The 22,838-nt window shown below is 39.0% G+C and overlaps 1 protein-coding gene across 2 annotated transcripts in view; it reads right to left on the bottom strand.

The window, feature by feature from the left end:
- Positions 1-22,838, bottom strand: part of LOC143440987 (uncharacterized) — a 125,276-nt gene that overhangs the window by 19,816 nt on the left and 82,622 nt on the right. The window lies entirely within an intron of this gene.

Here is a 22,838-nt window from a genome sequence, read left to right as displayed (position 1 = left end):
TATAGAATCCAAGACTACCATCCACAATGGGCCCTTCTTCCTTTATCACTAATTGAGAAGATGCCTTATAGCTGGATCTCGTGGAGGCATTTCCTCAACTGAAGCTTCTTTCTCTATGATAACTCCAGCTTGTATCAAGTTGGCACACACAACCAGCCAGTACACATACCACTTACCAAAGTTAAATCAAAACCAGATAAGAAATGTTATAGACATATAATCCATAGCCACAAACTAGTGGTAAGGCCCCTTGCTGAAGACAACACCTACACAACAAATTAACATGAGGAAGTTGAACTGGTGCCTACACACAGAGCCTTCACCCTGTGTCCCAGCCATCTTTAGTACAGGAAGATACTCTGCACACTACCAAAAGAGAAATATAAATACCAATCTGGCTTCAAACACTATGGTCTACAATGGTGTCCTGCTTGCAAGATATGTTAGTGCAATGGTGGCAAAATGGTGGTTGTCGGAGTGACCAACCAATGTCTGGTTTGACTTAAAAGCCCACTGTATGAAATAGGACCATACCTAACACTGCTTGGGTGACTAAGAACCTGGGACTAGCTCAGTGGGCTGGGGTAAAATCAAATACTACCGTTCTACTAAAAGAATTTAGCAATAAATGACTCCCAACGATGTTCTGTTTTACTCATAGGTCAGTGTCTTCCTCAGCCACCATCAGAGAAGCTCCCTTTTGAGGCAGATGGGAATAAATACCCAATCTAGGCAAAATGCAGAGAGTGTGAGACCTTGAAATACACACCCCTAAATGGGTTCTTCCTATCAATTTTTCCCCTTAGGGCTCAGGGAACCCTACAGAAGAGAAGGAGGAAAGATTCTAAGTGCTAGAGGGGATGATGAAGAACATCAAGGAAACATTTTTTTCCAAATCAACAGGATTGAAGACATATGAATTCACAGAGACTGGGGTAACATGAACAGGGCCTTCAGGAATCTGACCCAGATGGGGTCCTAGAGCTTAAAACAAGGTAGACACATGCCCCCATCCCTAATCCAGAAGCTGTCTCCAATTATCAACTACTTGCAAATGAAATTTACTCTCTGCCAAGGGAATCTCACTGGGGAAAAAAACCTACTCTTAACGGTAGGCTGCTTGCCCAAGAGTAGATGGCCAACAAAAATGAATTCAATGGCATCTTTGGAGGTTTCTTGTCATCTCAGGCCTTTTTGTTTTGTTTTGTTGGGTTTTGTTTTAAATTCTATGTTACTTTTTTAGTGTGTGTGTGTGTGTGTGTGTGTGTGTGTGTGTGTATTTTCATCTCTTTTACTCTGCAGGTCCATTGTGTATATATTATGGCTTCCAGTTTAGTGCTTTTCTGGGATTCCTGGGTATGCAAACAAGTGGGTCTCTGTATCTATACTTTTTTTTTTGGTCTTTTCTTGGGCTCCTTTCCTTCTGTTTGGTTTTATTGCCCCATTCTAATGTGTTAGCTTTGTTTTATATATTATATTATATTATATTATATTATATTACATTATATTATTATATTATATTATACTATATTATATATTATTTTAGAAACCTGTTTGTTTCTAATGAGAGACAGAAAGGGGGTTGATTCAGATTGGAGAGAAGGTAAAGAGGAACCGAAAGATGTATTGGCATAATCAGGATATATTATTTGAGAAATAAATCTATATGCCATAAAAGAAAAAAAAATAAACAAAGAGGTCCTTGGGAAATAATAAAGCAAAACCAATGTCCAGTTTCCACTTTCATTGTTTTATTCTCTGAAAACACAAGTCTTCTGTTTCCTGCTTCCTCTTCTCTTTCTGTAGCATTTCCTCTCACACTTCAGAAAAGGAAATGGGAAGTTGAATTTACCACATCATATTCTCCTCTTTTACAAAAAACAGATCTTCTTATCCACCAATACAAAGGGGGATATATTTGAAATGTGATATCTGTCACATCATCAAGGAAGTGGATAAGTAAAATATCCAACTAACAAATCTTTGTAAATGTTGTTTTATTTTGTAGAGTGAAAAATTATAAAGGCCATTTTATGAAATATGTGTAGATTTTTCGCCTTAGACCTGAGCAGGATAAGTGCAGATTCCAGAACTCAGAACTGAAAATAAGATTTCAGGCCTTCACATTCCGGTGAAGGTCATTGCCTCTGAATCAGAGGACACTTGCTGGATTACATTCCTCAAGCCTCAGGCAGCGGACCCACCTGTGTGTGTGTGGGGGGGGGGGAGGCAAGCAGGAAGACACATTCCTGACCATAAAAAATACAATCCGTCTAGGTGGGGCTGTGACCGGAGGAAGTGAGAAATATTTTGTAATGACGGTATAGGAGACGGTGACTTGGTAAAACCACATTTTTGAGAAGAATGATTGTACTGAGTAATTTCCATGGCTATTAACCTTTTAGGATGGATTTCTCTGAAATGTACCACTATTTTTATGTTTTGTATCCTTGACAACCCCTCACCCCCTCCCCATTCCCCTGGTTTGTGGTTTTTCCCTTTAAAACCCTCCACGGACTGGATGTTGGGGTCGGACCCTACTCCTGCGAGAGTACGTGGTCAGACCACTGGCTGCCAGCCCTTTTCCCTAATAAACCTCTGCTGATTGCATCCAGGTATGGCTTCTTGTGATCTTTGGGTGGTTGTGATTTCCTGAGACTTGAGGAAGGGTCTCCCGAGTATGGGGGTCTTCAATTTCCTCAGAAAAAGTGATGAGATGAGAGGTGTACCCAAGCTGTGTGAATACAAAACTTGAGCCGAGCCCAGAACATTTCTTCATTCTAGCTACTCCTAAGCCTAGGCCGGGAAGCTTCTACCCTTCATATAATCTAATCATCCAAGTTGATTAATTCATTCTGGCTTCCCCCAGCTTCTGACTGAATTGCTCTGCCTGGCCTCATAATAACTTTGGTAATATGTTCTAATCTTATGGCTCCCTCTCATTCTCTGCTCATTCTGTTTTTATCTGTGTCCAGCTTGTTTTCTCTGCAACCTGTCTCTGTAAAATTGTCCTGGTAAAACTGCCACACATCCCTGTCCTCTCTCTCCTCTCTTAAGCAACCTTTCTCTTCCCATGCTCTTCTCATGAAAGAAGGCCATATCATCCCGGAGGCTGGAGTAGTCCCACAGCTGATCTGCTCCCCTGAGGAAATTGCATCGGGAGGCATCCTAGAGAGGTCATGGACCGCAGAGCTGCAGAGCAGGGGACACCATATCCTGAAGCATCCTAGAGGAGCAACTACACTCAGAGCAGCAAACACCTAGCTGGTCTACTACTGTGGAGACACCATATCCTGAGATATCCTAGAGGAGCCATTGTACCCAGAACAGCTGGAGCTCAGGATCACAAAGACATCCAGACCCCAAGGAGTTCTGACACAACCAAGATAACTGGAAAGGCAGACTCCAGTCAGAACCAGTGAGTGCAAGTAGCACTAGAGCTAACCAAATGGCGAAAGGCAAGCATAAGAATGTAAACAACAGAAACCAAAGTTACTTGGCATCACCAGAACCCAGTTCTCCCACCATAGCAAGTCCTGAACACCACATAACACCAGAAAAGCAGGACTCAGAATTAAAATCACTTCTCATGATGATGATAGAGGACTTTATAAAGGACATAAACAACACTCTCAAAGAATTTGAGGAGAACACAGGTAAACAGGTAGAAGCCCTTAAAGAAATGCAAGAAAACACAACCAAACAGGCGAAGGAATTACATTAAAACCATACAGGATCTAAAAGTGGAAGTAGAAACAATAAAGAAATCTCAAAGGGAGACTACCCCGGAGATAGAAAACCTAGGAAAAAGATCAAGAATCATAGATGCAAGCATCACCATCAGAATACAAGAGATAGAAGAGAGAATCTCATGCGCAGAAGATACCATGGAAAACATAGACACAACGGTCAAAGAAAATGTGAAATGCAAAAAGCTCCTAACACAAAACATCCAGGAAATCCAGGACACAATGAGAAAACCAAACCTAAGGATAATAGGTATAGAAGAGGGGGAAGACTTCCAACTTAAATGGCCAGTAAATATCTTCAACAAAATTATAGAGGAAAACTTCCCTAACATAAAGAAAAAGATGTCCTTAAATATACAAGAAGCCTACAGAACCTCAAATAGACTAGACCAAAAAAGAAATACCTCCCGTCACATAATAATCAAAACATCAAATATACAAAACAAAAAGAAGATACTAAAAGCAGTAAGGGGGAAAGACAAAGTAACATATAAAGGCAGACCTATAAGAATTACACCAGATTTCTCACCGGAGACTATAAAAGCCAGAAGATCCTGGACTGATATCATACAGACCCTAAGAGAACACAAATGCCAGCCCAGACAACTATACCCAGCAAAACTCAATCAATATTGATGGAGAAACCAAAATATTCCATGACAAATCCAAATTTACACAATATCTTACCACAAATCTAGCACTTCAAAAGATAATTGGTGGAAAACTCCAACACAAGGAGGGAAACTACAACCTAGAAAAAGCAAGAAAGTAATCTTCCAACAACCCTAAAAGAAGGTAGCTATACAAACATAACACCACTGCTAATAACAAAAATAACAGGAAACAACATTCATTTTTCCTTAATATCTCTTAATATTAATGGACTCAATTCTCCAATAAAAAGACATAGACTATCAGATTGGATACATAAACAGGACCCAACATTTTGCTGCATACAGGAAATGCACCTTTGGGAAAAAGACAGATACTACCTCAGAGTAAAAGGTTGGAAAACAATCTTCCAAGCAAATGGTCCTCAGAAACAAACTGAAGTAGTGATTCTAATATCAGATAAAATCGTTTTTCAACCAAACGTAATCAAAAAAGATAAAGGTCACTTCATAATCATCAAAGGAAAAATGTACCAAGAGGAACTCGCAATTCTGAACATCTATGCCCCAAATGCAAGGGCACCCACATACATAATAGAAACTTTACTAAAGCTTAAAGCATACATTGCACCTTACACAATAATGGTGGGAGATTTCAACACCCCACTCTCAGCTATGAACAGATCATGGAAACAGAAACTAAACCAAGACGCAATGAAACTAACAGAAGATATGAACCAATTGGACTTAACTGACATCTATAGAACATTTCATCCTAAAACAAAAGAATATACCTTTTTCTCAGCTCCTCATGGTACCTTCTCCAAAATAGACCATATAATTGGTCACAAAACAGGCCTCAACAGATACAAAAAGATTGAAATAATCCCTTGTACCCTATCAGACCACCATGGACTAAGACTCGTTTTTGATATGGACAAAAACAACAGAAAGCCCACATACACATGGAAACTGAACAATGCTCTACCCAATGATAACTTGGTTAAGGAAGAAATAAAGAAAGAAATTAAAGACTTTTTAGAATTTAATGAAAATGAGGACACATCATATCAAAACTTGTGGGACTCCATGAAAACAGTACTAAGAGGAAAACTCATAGCTCTAAGTGCCCACAAAAAGAAAATGGAAAGAGCATACATTAACAACTTGACAGCACAACTGAAAGCCTTAGAACAAAAAGAAGCTAATATACCCAAGAGGAGTAGATGGCAGGAAATAAACTCAGGGCTGAAATCAACCAAGTTGAAACAGAAAGAACTATACAAAATATCAACAAAACCAGGAGCTGGTACTTTGTGAAAATCAACAAGATAGACAAACCCTTAGCCAGACTAACCAAAGGCCACAGAGACAGTACTCAAATTAATAAAATCAGAACTGAAAAAAGAGACATAACAACAGAAACAAAGGAAATTTTAAAAAATCATCAGATCCTACTACAAAGGCCTATACTCAACAAAATTTAAAAATCTGGATGAAATGGACAATTTTCTAGATAGATACCAGGTACCAAAGTTAAATGAGGAGCAGATAAACCGTGTAAACAGTCACATAACCCCTAAAGAAATAGAAGTAGTCATTAAAAATTTCCCCACCAAAAAAAAGTCCGGGGCCAGATGGTTTTAGTGCAGAATTTTATCAGACCTTCCAGGAAGACCTAATACCAATTCTCTTCAAACTATTCCACAGAATAGAAACAGAAGGAACACTACCCATTTTGTTCTATGAAGCTACAATTACGCTCATACCCAAGCCTCACAAGACCCAACAAAGAAAGAGAACTACAGACCAAACTCTCTTATGAATATTGATGTAAAAATACTCAATAAAATTCTCGCAAACCGAATCCAAGAACACATCAAATCATGATCATAGTCTTTATCCCAGGAATGCAGGGATGGTTCAATATTTGGAAATCCATCAATGTAATCCACTACATAAATAAACTCAAAGAAAAAAACCACATGATCATCTCACTAGATGCTGAGAAAGCATTTGACAAAATTCAACATCCCTTCATGTTAAAAGTCTTGGAAAGATCAGGAATTCAAAGTCCATAACTAAACACAGTAAAAGCAATATACAGCAAGCCAGTATCCAACATCAAACTAAATGGACAGAAACTTGAAGCAATCCCACTAAAATTAGGGACTAGACAAGGCTGCTTACTCTCAATATAGTACTGGAAGTCCTAGCTAGAGCGATTAGACAACAAAAGGAATTCAAAGGGATACAAATAGGAAAGGAAGAAGTCAAAATTTCACTATTTGCAGATGATATGATAGTATACTTAAGTGACCCTAAAACTTCCACCAGAGAATGCCTAAACCTGATAAACACCTTCGGTAAAGTGGCTGGATATAATCAACTCAAACAAATCAGTAGCCTTCCTCTACTCAAAAGATAAACAGGCTGAAAAAGAAATTAGGGAAATGACACCCTTTACAATAGCCACAAATAATATAAAATATCTTGGAGTGACTCTAACCAAGCAAGTAAAAGATCTGTATGACAAGAACTTCAAGTGTCTGAAGAAAGAAATCAAAGAAGATCTCAGAAGATGGAAATATCTCTCATGCTCCTGGATTGGCAGGATTTACTTAGTAAAAATGGCCATCTTGCCAAAAGCAATCTATAGATTCAATGCAATCCCCATCAAAATCCCAAATCAATTCTTAATAGAGATAGAAAGAGCAATTTGCAAATTCATTTAGAACAACAAAAAACCCATGATAGCGAGAACCATTCTCAACAATAAAAGAACTTCTGGGGGAATCACTATTCCTGACCTCAATCTGTGCTACAGAGCAATAGTGATAAAAACTGCATGGTATTGGTACAGAGACAGGCAGGAAGATCAATGGAATAGAATTGAAGATCCAGAAATGAACCCACACATCTATGGTCACTTGATCTTTGACAAAGGAGCTAAAACCATCCAGTGGAAAAAGGACAGCATTTTTAACAAATGGTGTTGGATCAACTGGAGGTCAGCATGTAGAAGAATGCAAATCAATCCATTCCTATTCCCTTGTACAAAGCTCAAGTTCAAGTGGATAAAGGACCTTCACATAAAACCAGATATATTGAAACTAAGAGAAGAGAAGGTGTGGAAGACCCTTGAATACCTAGGCACAGGGGAAAAGTTCCTGAACAGAACACCAATGGCTTATGCTCTAAGATCAAGAATTGACAAATGGGACCTTACAAAATTGCAAAGCTTCTGTAAGGCAAAAGATACTGTCAATAAGACAAAACAGCAACCAACAGATTGGGAAAAGATCATTAACAATCCTAGACCTGATAGAGGGCTAATATCCAATATATACAAAGAACTCAAGAAATTAGACTCCAGACAACCAAATAACCCTATTAAAAATGGGGTACAGAGCTAAACAAAGAATTATCAACTGAGGAAATTCGAATGGCCGAGTAGCACCTTAAGAAATGCTCAACATTCTTAGCCATCAGGGAAATACAAATCAAAACAACCCTGAGATACCACCTCACACCAGCCAGAATGGCTAAGATAAAAAATTCAAGTGATGGTAGATGCTGGCGAGGATGTGGAGAAAGAGGAACACTCCTCCATTGTTGGTGGGAATGCAAGCTGGTACAACCACTCTGGAAATCAGTATGGAGGTTCCTCAGAAAATTGGACATAGCACTACCTGAGGACCCAGCTATACCACTCCTGGGCATATACCCAGAAGATGCTCCAACATATAATAAGGACATATGCTCCACTATGTTCATAGCAGCCTTATTTATAATAGCCAGATGCTGGAAAGAACCCAGATGTCCTTCATCAGAGGAATGGATACAAAAAATGTGGTACAATTACACAATGGAGTATTACTCAGCTATTAAAAATAATGAATTCGAGAAATTCTTAGGTAAATGGATGGAACTAGAAAATGTCATCTTGAGTGAGTTAACCCAATCACAAAAGAACACACATGGTATTTACTCACTGATAAACAGATGTTAGCCCAAAAGCTTGGAATATCGAAGAAGGAAGACCAAGAGGGGATGCCTCAGTTCTACTTAGAAAGAGAAGCAAAAATACTCAAGGGAGCAAATACGGAAACAAAACATGGAACAGAAACTGAAGGAGGGGCCATCTGGAGACCATTCCACCTGGGTATCCATCCCATGTACAGTCACCTAAGCTAGACACTGATGTGGATGGCTGGAAGTGCATGCTGTCAAGAACATGATATAGCTGTCTCCTTAGATGTCTGCCAAAGACTAACACATTCAGAGGACGATGCTCACAGTTAACCACTGATATGATCAAGGGTTTCCTAATGGAGAAGTTAGAGAGAAGACTGAAGGAGCAGAAAGGGTTTGTGAGCCCAGGAGGAAAGCAACAATACCAACCAACCAGAGCCCCCCAGGTTCTAAACCACCAGCCTGGGAGCACATAGGGAGGGACCCATGACTCCAGCAGTATATGTAGGGGAGGATGGACTCATTGGGCATAGATGGGAGAGGAGATTCTTGGTCCCATGAAAAACAAACACAGAGTGTGGGGGGGAATGTGAGGGTGGGGAGGTGGTAGTGGGGGCCGGGGGTAGGTGGAGGTACAGCCTCATAGAAGAATGAGGAGGGGAAAGGGGATAGAAGGTTTCTGGGTGGTGGGAGGAAGTGGGGTAAGGGGATAAAATCTTAAATGTAAATGTAAATATAATACCCAATTTTTTTAAAAAGATGAAAAAAAAAGAAAAATGGAAGAAAAAAAGGTGATTTAATAACAGAAAGGGAAGGATTTACAAATTTAGAAAACAGTTTATGTTAACGGAAACAGCGTCATAGAAACAGGAAAATCACACCCTCATAGATGCAAAAGGAGGTGGGGATGGGATAAGGGGTTCCTGGGTGGTGGGGGGAATGGGGTAAGGGGATAAAATCTGAAATGTAAATTTTATAACCAATTTTAAAAAGGAGGGAAGAGAAAAGTTATTAGAACGAACATCTTTAATAAAATGTCAGCCCTCTAAAAAATTATCTTGATATTAAAACTTGTTTTGAGAATTGTATATTGCAGAATACACAGCAAGCTGAGCAGACCTGCTTGAACCTCTGATGTCCTGGAATTCCATCTGGATGCAGTGAAGACACAGTGCCAGAGGCTTATCAATTTACTCTTCTCCCCACCCCTCTTCTAATATCTCAATGCCTGTAATCAGCTTGAACAAGTTAATGAAGAGTCGGCACCCCTATTCCCTGGGCTTGGAGACTAAGGTGGTTAATATTGGGCTGTCTTTCTAGGGAAAAGTAGTGGTTTTGTTGGAACAGGGAGGATTAGCTAGGACTTACTGCATAGCCATAACCTATTGATAGAAATTTATATATTATCAAGATGAAGTTATAATTTCTTAAATAGTACAAAATTTACTTTGATTTCAAATTTAAGGTTTTCATTGGTACGAGCTTCTTATTGATATAAAAGGGAGATGAATATTGATACTCTCATGGGCATTGTGCCTGTATAACACATTTAGGAATACAAGGCTTAGACCCAGTCCTTCTTTAACTTTTTAAAACTGATTTGAGATGGTCAGCCTGTGAGTTAAGGGACTATAGCAAATTCATGGCTTTGAGTTTATTGTTAGTGTTTTCTATATTTTGTTTAGAAATAGCTGAGAGGAGTTAACAGACAACAGTCCATATTACCTTACATGGACAGTTGGTTTTTAAAACGTCATAAGTCCACAGAATTGACGTTACAAACACTTCTGTATTAATGTTCATTTTGATTAGAGACATGTCTGCTCCTGACAGCTTCCTGTCTTGGATTCTAAGAAGAAATTGAGCATCTTTGGAGTTACTCCAGCTGTGGTGAGACAGCCACTAGGCAAGAATTGCCTCTTTCCATCTACAGACAAATTACTGTCCAGAAAAGGACACACTTGCAGAATAGTCGACTGATTATGTCTGCCTAGACAGAGTAATCAGCCCTTAATAATTCTGCATCACTAGGTCTGTCAGATGATCCGGGCCAAAAGGCTAAAGATCGGATGCTCCAACATTCTGTAGTATAGGGACTGTCCAGGTGTTCAGCATTTGTTATAATTGGCTAAGTTATAGAAGCCATGCTTTGTGCTTCCCATAATTTCAGTTAACTCAGTCATTCTGGATTTCTGTCGGGGTTGAAAACCTATAGTCTCATCGCCAATCCTGGCTTTTCACTTTGAGAGAAAAGATCTGAGTGGATGGTTTTCAGCTGACATTCATTCTAAAGCCAAGAAAAAAAGCCAGGTTCAGAACTAAGTGTTTTAGTTAGGAGAGATGACAGAGGTTCTGCTTAGTCAACAAAATGATGGACTGGGTATTAGGACTATCTCGTACCTCACTGATACAAATAGGTATAATTATGCTCTAATTGTATTTTGAGAGAAAAGTTTTATTTTAACAGGAAGGGTGATATGTAGGAGGAGCCAAGGGGGAAGGAGTACCGAGAGGAAGAGAAGGAGTAAGAAGAGGAGAAGAAGGAGAAGCTAGGTGATGAGAGAGAGAAAGAAAGAGAAAAAGGAGGGTGCATGGAGGCAAATGTTCATGCGTCTCCACCAGTCAAAGATAGTTGATATATCTAGGTTGGGTATTGGGACACACTTCTGATTGAGCAATACCCAACTTATAAAGCCTTTGATTAACATTTTTTAAAAAGTGTATAAAAGCAAAAAGGAAAAGGGGGCATGGGATAGGGGTTTTCTAGGGAGGGGAAATGGGGAAAGGGGATGGCATCTGAAATGTAAATAAAATATCCAATAAAAATAAATAAAAAAGAAAGTAGGCCATGTATTATCTTTGACTCAGTCTGTCAAATCTTTCTCTGATCTTTCACTTTGTCTGCCCCTCAATTATTTGTCATTTGTCATACAAACTAGCCTTACCTTCATTGTTACAGATTAAAGGTGTGTGCTAAGGGCATGTCTGTATTTCAGCCAGATCATCCTATAATCCAGGGTATGAAGGCATTCTGGCTGGATCACATAGAATGAAGCCTTTAGATGTGATCCCTTGCTAGAGCAGCCATGTCACAGTATTAAAATTCCTCTATACTTCTTAATTGTGAGTTTTCAATTTTCAAAAACTTCCATTTTATTTAAAGCATGCTTGACATCCCTAACCATCAGAGAAACGTAATTTCAAACCACTCTAAAGCATAGTGGAGCACACCTTTAATCCCAATACTTAGGAGGTAGAAGCAGGCTTGCGATCTCTGTGAGAACTGGGTCAACCAGGACTACACAGTGAGTTCCAGGCCAGCCAGGACTACACAGTGAGAACTTGACTTAAAAAAAAAATAAGAAAAAAAGATAGAAATACTCTGAGATTCCTTCTCAACCCATTCAAAATGTTTATCAACAAGGAAAGAAATAACAAATGATAGCAAGGATCTGAGGAAAGAGAAACCCTTATCCACTGGTGATGGGAGTCTAAATGTCAAAAACATAGAACTGCCATATGATCCAGCTGTATCGCCCCTTGGTACATACCCAGAAGAGTGCACATTCTATTACAAAGATGGTTATACATTCATGTTCACTGCTCTTTTCAGAATAGCAAAGAAATTGAATCAACCTAGATGTTCATCAACTGATGAACAGTGAAAATGAGATACATTTATTTACACTGTGGAATTTTATTCATCCATAAAGAAATTGCATGAAAATGAATGGAACTGGAAAGCATTATTGCAAGTATATCCTTTTTCATATGCAAATCCTAATCAAGTGTGTATGTCTACATGGGAGTAAAGGACAAGAAAAGATTGGTAGATAGAGGACAGGAAATTAGAAAGGGGACTAAAATCTGGAGAGAAGAGGGTCTTTTTTTATTTGATATTTTATTTATTTACATTTCAGATGTTATCCCCTTTCTTCATTTCTCCCACCCCCCATTAGTCCCCTATCCCATCCCTCCTCCTCCTTTTATGCCTTTATACTGTTTAAATTACATATAGGTATTAAGGTCAGTTCTAGGTTGAGGAATCAGCAATACAATAGATGCAAATAGTCAAAGAACAAGCAAGATAATAAACCCAGATAGTCAAAGAACATGCATGACAATAAACAGAGTCCTGTGATCATTCCTGTGATTACTATTTCTAAGGGTTTATCAGTATGATCAAAATATCTGAGCCTACTTCCTTGTCCTAGTCCAAAGTCATTTTCATGCCTGAAGCCTACTTCTTTGTTCTAGCTTAAGATTTAGATTCCTGCCTATAATTACTTCTTTGTTCTAGCCTAAGATTTAGATTCCCGCCTGTAATTACTTCTTTGTTCTAGTCTAAGATTTAGATTCCTGCCTGCAGACCATTTCCTTGTCCTTGTCCTATGTCAGATTCCTGCCAGGCAGCCCCAAAACGTCTCCACATTGCCCCTTTTTTATTGCATAAACCAGACTGAGCCTGTCTTAGGTCATTCTGACAAGAAAGCCTTCCTTACCCATAATGGAATATGCATTATCAAAAGCAATGCGCTTCTGTCTTAGGTTGGTAAGGCTCTGTGCAGAATCTTACCCGTTCTTGGCTTGCCAGCCTGTTAAATTAATAACTCTGTCTGGGTGGTCCATTTTCAGTTTCGAGTCATGTACTTGGGCTGCCAACCTGTTGATATAGTTAGAGACAAGCTTTAACACGATGGCCAGGAATAAGAGGAGGATTTTTATGAAGGAGATTGGGGAGACATTGGAATTCATGGAATATTAAAGTACAAGGGAGAACCCTGGTATGAAAGGATGCATTAGGGAAACTGGGCATATAGCGGATGGGCCAGGACATGTGGAATGGAGCCTGGGAAGGGACAATTATAATGAGGCATTATAAAAATGCCTTAAACAGTCTTACTTTGTAAGCTAAATTTAAGTTAATTAACTAATTAATAAGTATCTAGCCAAGTGTAGTAGCACACACCTTAATCTTGGCACTCAGGATGCTAAAGTAAGTGGCTCTATGGGACTCTGAGGCCAGCCTCTCTATACAGTGATAGTCTCCATTCAAGAAAATGTTTGTTATTAAAAAATAGATTTTACATATTTTTTATGTAATTTGGTCATGCCCCTCCCCTGCTTCAACTCTTCCCAGGTCTCCCTTCCACATCAATTTCATGTCCTTTTTGCCTTTTATTCTTCCTCCTCCTCTTCCTCCTCCTCCTCTTCCTCCTCCTCCTCTTCCTCCTCCTCCTCTTCCTCTTCTTCCTCCTCCTCCTCCTCCTCCTCCTCCTCCTCCTCCTCCTCCTCCTCCTCCTCTTCTTCTTCTTCTTCTTCTTCTTCTTCTTCTTCTTCTTCTTCTTCTTCTTCTTCTTCTTCTTCTTCTATACTATAAAAGAGTTCTTAACCAATAGACTGTTTAAAACTAATTTTGGTACAGCTACATGTATTATTTCGTTATAAAGTTAAGGAGTTGGAGAACTTGAATGAGAGGCCCACAGTAAATGCTGTCTTTTAAGCTCTGCATTTGAGCTTTGATTTTACCATAACATTTGAATTCCAGCAATAAATTCACAGTGATGCATGAGCCCAATTCTTTCCTTAAAAGATGCATTTCCATGAAAAGCTTTATGTTTAATGATAGTTATCAAAGCTCCTGTACATGTTGATATGATCAAGCTGTATACTAATACTAATTTTAATAAGAATATAGATGGAGGCTTTTAAACATTTAGAAGCTTAGGGTTACAAAATTTGGTAATTTTAAGCTATATGGAAAAAGTATTATCAGTTAATAAAAGGCTTTTGATTATATATATATAATCAAAATGATTATATATTATATATAATATATGATATATAATATATATATATATATATAAAATCATAAAGAAGTAGATTAGAAATGTGTTGAAAAAAAACCAAAAATTCTAAATTTTCTACAACTAGATAAAATGTTTTATATGAATATATATTTGCATATATGTATAAGGCACTTGCATTTATGTGTAAGAAACATGAATTATATTTGTGTTGATACATTTGATAAAATTTTGTTTTTAAAATGTCAATGTTCTCTCTCTCAGAGAGAGAGAGAGAGACTCTCCTTTTTTGGTGATTTAATTTATTTAATTTTATGTCTATGAATGTTTTGTCTGCATGTATGTATGTGTACCATGTGCATGCAATGGCTGTGAATGTCAGAAGATTTACAGATGAAGCTATATCTGTTACTGAAGCTACAGATGGCTGTGAACCACCTGGTGGTACCTGTAACTAAATCTAGGTCATCTGTAAGTGCAACAAGTGTTTTAATCACAGAACCCTCTCCCTAGCCCCCACTGTACTTTTTAAAAATTTATGGCTAATAATAGAAAAACAAACAAAGTGAATTAAGGTCCTTCAGGTCCACGGGGGACAATAGAGTGTTTTTTACACATGTAACCCAAGTGCTAAATGGGGATGAGCCAGTCAACCTACTGTGGATACATGAGGACTCTTAGTACCCCTTAAGTCTGTGTTTCTATAATCAAATGGCATAAAATACCATAGAGCATCTGTACAGAGTTCAGAGTTGGGGGAATCTAGAAACTACTAGATTTGAAGAACAGACCACAATGTTTACTTGATGTAGTAGCACATTACCCAATAGATATACTAGAAAAAAAGTATATAATGAATTACCATTTCCACGTTTGCTTGCAGGCCTTCCAGGCTTCCATTAGCCAGCTGCCCCCACTGCTGCTGCTGCTGCTGCTGCAGCACAGTAGGACAGATGTAATCTGTAACTCAGGTGACTTGTTTACCCATTAACAACCTTTAATGTGCCCCTGCGGCTTACTGTCATCCTTGTCAAGGTGGATTTCACTTCATACTCATCAGTACTTTGTTTGTGGTTGGTCTGTAAACACTGTGTTAGCGATATAAAGGCAAATCAGTTTATTTTAGCTCACAGCTTGGAGGGTACCGTCTACCATGGCAAGGAAGACAGCTTGAATAGCTCAGTCCATAGTGGACAGAGCTTGCAGCATGACTTGTTCACATCTTGATGGACAGGAAGTAGGACCAAGCTATATAGATGCCTCAGGGCCTGCCCCTTGTGACCTAGCTACAAACCACATCTCCTGCCCCAAAGGTTCCAAAGTCTACCAGGACAGCACACCTAGCTAGGAATCAAGTATCTAAACACACAGGCCTCTGGAGGACATTTCACTGCTAATTCCTAAGTTAGTTGTGATTAATTATGAAACAATTAAAAAGAAGAACTTAAAGCAAAATAGTTACTTCTTATATTTGTTGCCTTTGTTTGTATGTATGTTCTCAGGGAGCAATGTGGATAATTTTGATATATTGAGTGTTTTATTTATTCCAGTGATTAAGTAGGTATTTTACCTTATTGATCTAATAAATTGAAATTCCTTCCTTTCTTCCTTCCTTCTCTCTCTTCCTCTTCTTCTTTTACTTCTTCCTCTTTTTTTTTTTGTTTTTGTTTTTGCTTTTTTGGTTTTACTGTGACAGGATATCACTATGTAGCTCTGATTGTCCTGGAACTCATTTAAAAAGCAGGCCCTGGACATGATATTTAAGAAGCACTGAGTAAGAATACTTTCTAACTGCTTCTGCAAAAAGGAATGTCAATATTTTAAAGGATATCCTACAATTAAATTAAAATATGAATAAAACACCCACAGTCATTCAATAAATCCACATTCTTTTTTTTTTTTTACTAATTCTTATTTAGAATTTTTAAAAAATTTTATTTAATATTTTTTTCAATCCAGATTTTATCCCCCTTCCAGTCCACTCTCTGACTGTTCCACATCCCACATTCCCACCCCCATGTCTATGAGGATGTCTGCAACCCCCATACCCCACCGTACCAGACCTCCCCACTCCCTGGGGCCTCCAGAAGGTTAGGTGCATCTTCTCTGAGTTCAGACTCAGCAGTCTTCTGCTGTATATGTGTTGGGGGACTTATATCAGCTGATGTAAGCTATCTGTTTGGTGGTCCAGTGTTTGAGAGATCTCAGGGTTCCAGATTAATTGAGACTACTGGTCCTCCTACAAGGTTGTCCTCCTCCTCAGCCTCTTCCAGCTTATTACTGATTCAATCACAGGGGTCAGCAGCTTCTGTCCATTGGCTGGGTGTAAATATCTGCATCTGACTCTTTCTCCTGCTTGTTGGGTCTTTCAGCGGGCAGTCATGATAGGCCCCTTTTTGTGAGCACTCCAAAGCCTCAATAATAGTGTCAGGACTTGGGGCCTCCCCTTGAGTTGGATCCCACTTTGAGCCTGTCTCTGGACCTCCTTTTCCTCAGGCTCTTCTTCATTTCCATCCCTGCAGTACTTTCAGACAAGAACAATTATGGGTCACAGTTTTTGACTGTGGGATGACAACCCTATCCCTCACTTAATGCCCTGTCTTTGTGCTGGAGGTGGGCTCTACAAGTTCCCTCTCCCCACTGTAGGGCATTTCATCTAAGATCCCTCCTTTTGAGTTCTGAGAGTCTCTCACCTCCCAGGTCTTTGGTACATTCTGGAGGGTTCCCCACCCACATACCTCCTACTTCTCGATGTTGCCTGTTTTTATTCTTTCTGTTGGCCCTCAGGGCTTCAGTGCTGTTCCCACCACCCAATACCAGATCATGTTCTCCTCTTTCCTTCCCTGTCCCCTTTCCCACCCAGACTTCCCTAACCCCCATGATTGCTTTCTTCTCCCTCCCAAGTGGGATTGAGGTGTCCTTACTTTGGCTTGTTAACCTTCTTGAGTCCTGTGGATTGTATCCTGGGTATTCTGTACTTTTTTTGTTGGCAAATATACACTTATTAGTGAGCACATACCATGCATGTCCTTTTGGGTCTGAGTTACCTCACTCAGGATGATATTTTCTACTTCCATCTATGTGCCTGCAAAACTCAGGATATCCTTGTTCTTAATAGCTGAATAGAATTCCATTGTGTAATGAACCACATTTTCTATATCCATTCTTCTGTTGTGAGACATCTGGGTTAGTTCCAGCTTCTGGCTATCACAAACAAGACCACTGTGAATATAGTGGAACATGTTCCCTTGTGGCATGGTGAGGCATCTTTTGGGTATAAACCCAAGAGTGGTATTGCTGGAACTTCAGGTAGATCTATTTCCAAGTTTCTGAGGAATCTCCAGATCCCCCCTATCAATGGAGGTGTTCCTCTTTCTCCACATCCTCACCAGCATGTGCTGGGACCTCAGGTTTTGATCTGGTGTAAGGTGGAATCTCAGGGTTGTTTTGATTTGCATTTTCCTGGTCACTAAAAATTTTGAACATTTCTTTAAGTGTTTCTCAGCCATTCGAGATTCCTCTGTTGTGAATTCTCTGTTTAGTTCTATACCCCACTTTTTGATTTTTTTTTTTTTTTTTTTTGTGGTTACCGTCTTGAGTTTTTTATATATTTTGGATATTAGCCTTCTATTGGATATGAGTTAGTGAAGATTTTTTTTTCCTAATCTGTAGGTTGCAGACTTGTCCTATTTACTATGTCCTTTGCCTTACAGAAGCTTTCCAGTTTCATGAGGTCCCATTTAGCAATTCTTGATCTTAAAGCATGAACCATTGAAGTCCTGTTTAAGAAATTTCCCCTGTGCCAATGAGTTCAAGGCTCTTTCTGACTTTCTCTTCTATTAGATTCAGTGTATCTGGTTTTATGTTGAGGTCATTGATCCACTTGGTCTTGAGCTTTGTGCAAGGTGACAAATATGGCTCTATTTTCATTCTTCTACATAAAGACTGCCAGTTAGACCAGCACCATTTATTGAAGATGCTTTCTTTTTTCAATTGTATATTTTTGGCCTCTTTGTCAAAGATCAAGTGTCTGTACGTGTGTGGCTTTATTTCTGGGTCTTCAATTCTATTCCAGTGATCAATGTGTCTGTCTCTGTACCAATACCGTGCAGTTTTTATCACTATTGCTTTGTAGTATAGCTTGAGGTCAGGAATGATGATTTCCCCAGTTCTTTTATTTAACTTTTTACAAAGACAGTGCTTGTAGTGCTGTCCTAGACTCGCCTTGAAGCCCTGATCTCAAGGGACCTGCCTACCTCCACCTCTCAAATAGCTGGGATGTCCACATGCTTCACACTCTACCTATGTTGCTTAGATTATTCTAATAAATGTATCTAATTTTTATGAGGTTGTTTGTTAGCCTATATTTTTTTTGTGCATTAATTTATTCAACCTTCCAATTCCTATAAAACGGATATCTTTTTCTTCACTAGATGGTGAAAAAACAGGCAAAAATACCATAAAAAGAAGAATCAATAAAATCCAAAAATGGAGTCTTCTTTAGTGGTCAGATCTTATTTGATGATGTTATATCAGAAAACTAGAGACCTTGAGGTCCCGGTGACTTACCCCAGCAAATACTTGGATTCCATTTTGTTGGCTGTGCATCACTTTGTCTGTCTCTTCTCTAGGAACCTTCTTATTTCAGACCTCAAGCTGAGCGATTGGTGAGCTCTTGCTGTGCACAGAGGGGAAGAGTGTGAGAGGCTGTAGAAACTCCCAGCAGTCCTTGGATCTGACTATTGGTTCTTGTGCACATCATATTTGCTTGTGTGCCACTTGGCAGGCACACATTTGACCACTATCAAGGTCATAAAGATAAGGACAGAGATCTTCTTTCAAGATGAAATTGCCATTTAGGTACAGTAACATAACCGACCATGTTTTCACACTGGGGAACTAAGTGTGCTGCTATGTGAGCCTGACAGTTGAGAACCATGTTCTACTAATTTCAGTGTGACATTGTCTTTCCCACTCCTTGGAGCTTTGGATCAAACAGAAAAAAAAAAAAAAAAAATCTCAGCCCGGCTTCCATCTCCTACATCCAACATAATCTAACACTGGGGACCATACTGATTCTGTGAAGGCAGTATGAAGGCAGTGTGAAGCCACACAACCCTAGAGTCTGAAGTTCAGGTTCTTCTAAGAACAGTGTTTTGTCATGGCTGTGCTTTCAACCACACGGATGCCTTTCCTTGATGGCTCATCTGAACTGAGTTACAAATGTCCTTAGCCCAGATATTCATTCTGATAAATGGTAGATTCTAAAGCCACATACCAACTATTCTTATTTTTGAAAAAAAAAAAAAAAAAAAGACTTCAGGTAAGACAAAAGATAACTTGACTCCTCAAAGAAGTCATCTGTCACTGTTTAAACTGCTAGACTTATAGGGTAATGTCATTACTAGTAAGTGGAACACGCAGGGTTAACCAGATGTTTGTACTCTATAGGATAATGTGTGCATAGTATAACATATTTACCGTGTTCCCTTTCATGTAAGTCTATGTGTAGATTGTTTGCCACCTAGTGGCAGTTGTTTTCAGCTCAGTCATTAATATTCATGAGCAATTTAAATTAGTTTGGCAATGTGCTTTTTTTTTTTAAGATTCCAAAGTCATAAAATGTTTAAAAGTGTTGACAATGACATTATTCTGCTCCAGCATACATTTAAAAAAAAAACTTGCAAATTTGATTTATATTTAATGCTTGACAATGACAAATGAGGGAGAGGATTCAGAAGTTGTTTCCCGTTTGTACAGAGAGTGCAGAGAATGATAAAATGAACATTCCAGGTTTTAGCAAATAATTCTAAAATCTCCCTTGGACATTTTTTTTTTCACACTCATTGCGAAGCAGACCATAGACACATAGATACTAAACTCATTAGTCCACCACATTGGATTAAGTCAGTGGTTCTCAACGTGTGGGTCATGACCCCTTTGGGAATTGAATGACCCTTTCAACAGGGGTCACTTAAGGCCACCAGAAAACACAGACATTTACATTATAATTCATAACACTAGCAAGTTTACAGTTGTGATGTAACAACAAAAATAATTTGATGATTGGGGGTCACCACAACATGAGGAACTGTATTAAAGGGCTGAAGCATGAGGAAGGCTGAGAACCACTGGTCGTTGTGATTCTAAAGAGTTATTGAGTTTTTCCCGGAAGTCATGTTTTAATTCTTAATATTTTATTTAAGAATGACTACAAATTCTCATAAGAGAATTTGGGCATGAAGATTGGAATAGTTCTCAGAAATAATAAGAGTGGCATTCTATTTTAATAAAAATTCATAATATTTTACCAAATTTTATGTACTGAACTGTATTAGAATAGCTGGGAGCAAGAGAGAAACAATTTGGAAACGATTGTCAAAGGCAGCAGGTGTGGCAGGGAAGATGGTCCAATGGATACAGTGCTTGGTGGACAAGGATGAGGACCAGAGTTCTGAGCCCCAAAGCCTATATACTGTTTGCCTATACACCCCCAGGGGCAGAAACAAGAGCTTAGGACTCCCTTGAACAAGCTACAATAGAATCTTGAACTCTAGGTTCAGAAGAAAGACCCTGCGTAATACTCAGAGTGAATAGTGATTGAAATAGACAGGCAACATCAGCCTCTATTTTCCACACACACATACCAGCACACAGAGACACATGCTGCATATCTGTACACATATACACATATGAACACCCTGTGCATACACATATGCAAAAAGAAAAAAGCCCAGGAACAAGTGAAGGATGAAATAGTGCATGAGCTGATGAGGAGAGGCTTAGATGATAACGGACCACATGCAGGGACCAATGATAATGTGCCTTAAACAGAATTTAGGGATAAAGAAAATGAATTCTGATTCTGATCAAGAGGTTTGACTAATAATGATGGTTGTTTCACATTATAGAATCAAATTCAAATAAGTATTTCTTAAAAACATAATCTTCTCTCTTTAGTAAGGGAGATATTCCTGCAAAATATGGGAAATAATTATTTTAGCTGGATGCCTTTTTGTTTGGGGATAAATTGTAAACCTGAAGTTATTTATAACTGGGTTCAATGGGCATTGAATTTTTGACAATGCAGCTATTAAATACAGTGAGTAAATTATATTTTGATCTTAAGGATGGTGGACTAATTAAAAATAATCCTTGATAAGAAGGAGATTAAAGAACAAAGTTTAAAAATTGACATCTAAGGAGAAAAGTGACCGTCTTTCTCTTGGTCATCATTTCTCAACTTTAGAGAGTTTGTTCTCCGATCAATAGCAAAAACCGTAGTGGGTGTTGCTCCATTAAAAGGACAGCTGTTACTGTCTTACCACCCGTCTTACTCAGGAAGGCATCACTGTATTTCAGCCTCAGAAACACCATACATGAAAAATAAATCAGGGGTAGGGTGATACTCAGGAGTAGAGCATTGGCTTAGCATCTGTTAGGCTCTGGGTTCAGTCTCCAGCAACAAGAACATCCATCCATCCATTCATCCATCCATCAAAATATTTTAGTCCATAGATATTTTACATGTGTATGTATGTATGTATGTATGTATGTATGTATGTATGTATGTGTATGTATGTATGTATGTATGTATGTATTCACGTATGTATGTATGCGTGGGGAGCCAACAGAAGGCAGCTATCATCCTTGCAGCCATCTTGAGCCATATACCCTGGCAAAAGACTTGATTACAATAGCCTACAACAACAGAGCAAACTCTGATAACATCTTGCTTTAGATACCCAGGATATTCCCTTGGGTGTGTGAGATTAAAGGTGTGTGACTTAGAGATCAGATTTAGAGACAAGACCTAAGGGCATGACTTAAAGGTGTGACCTAAAGGCGTAGCTTAGAAGTGAGACATATAAAAGGCGAGAAGCAGACAGAAGAAGAGAGTACAACTTAGAACTAGAAATTAGGTTAGAGAGTACAACTTAGAGTACAACTTGGAGTAGGAATTAGGCATTGAGGAAGAAGACACTTGGACTAGGAAGAGAGACTGAAGAATGAATGAGATTGAATTGCACTCTGTCTGGTCTCCATTCTTCGAGTCCGTCCTCACTCTCTCTCTTGTTGAACCCCAACCCAACCCGCGAACCGGAGCGGGTCCCAACATTGACAGAACGGTCTGAGACATTTTGGCCCCCAAAGGTGGGATTGTGTAGTTCTCAACATTTCTGGCCCCCAAACGAGGATAGCTGGGGCTGCAACATGTATGCATGTATGTATGTGTGTGTGTACAATATATATATATATGTGTGTGTGTGTGTGTGTGTGTGTGTGTGTGTGTGTGTGTGTATTGTGGTCTGTGTGCATGTGTATATGTGTGTTCATATGTTTGTAGTTAAGAACTTGATGTCCATTGTGTTCCCAAACACTGTCTACCTTATATACTGAGCCATGGTCTTTTACTTGAACCCAGAGTTCCTGAATTAGGCTAGTCTAGGTAGCCAGCTTGCTCCAGGGATCTGGGGTCTCTGACTCTGAGGACAGAGATTACAGACAGGCTGCCACATCCACCTAGTATTTATGTGGGGATTTGCACTTTTGTGCTTATACTTGTGTATCTTTCTTCTCTCTTTCCCTAATGTATCTCAGACACCTGCCTAGTCACTATGCTTATATTATCTGCTTTTCTACCAGGCACAGAACATTCCAGAAATGTGAGTGCATAGGAGACCTGTGGTCAAGTT

This window comes from Arvicanthis niloticus, chromosome 30 (genome assembly GCF_011762505.2).
Source record: "Arvicanthis niloticus isolate mArvNil1 chromosome 30, mArvNil1.pat.X, whole genome shotgun sequence".
Lineage (NCBI taxonomy): Eukaryota > Metazoa > Chordata > Mammalia > Rodentia > Muridae > Arvicanthis > Arvicanthis niloticus.
This window is presented reverse-complemented; position numbering and strand designations above follow the sequence as displayed.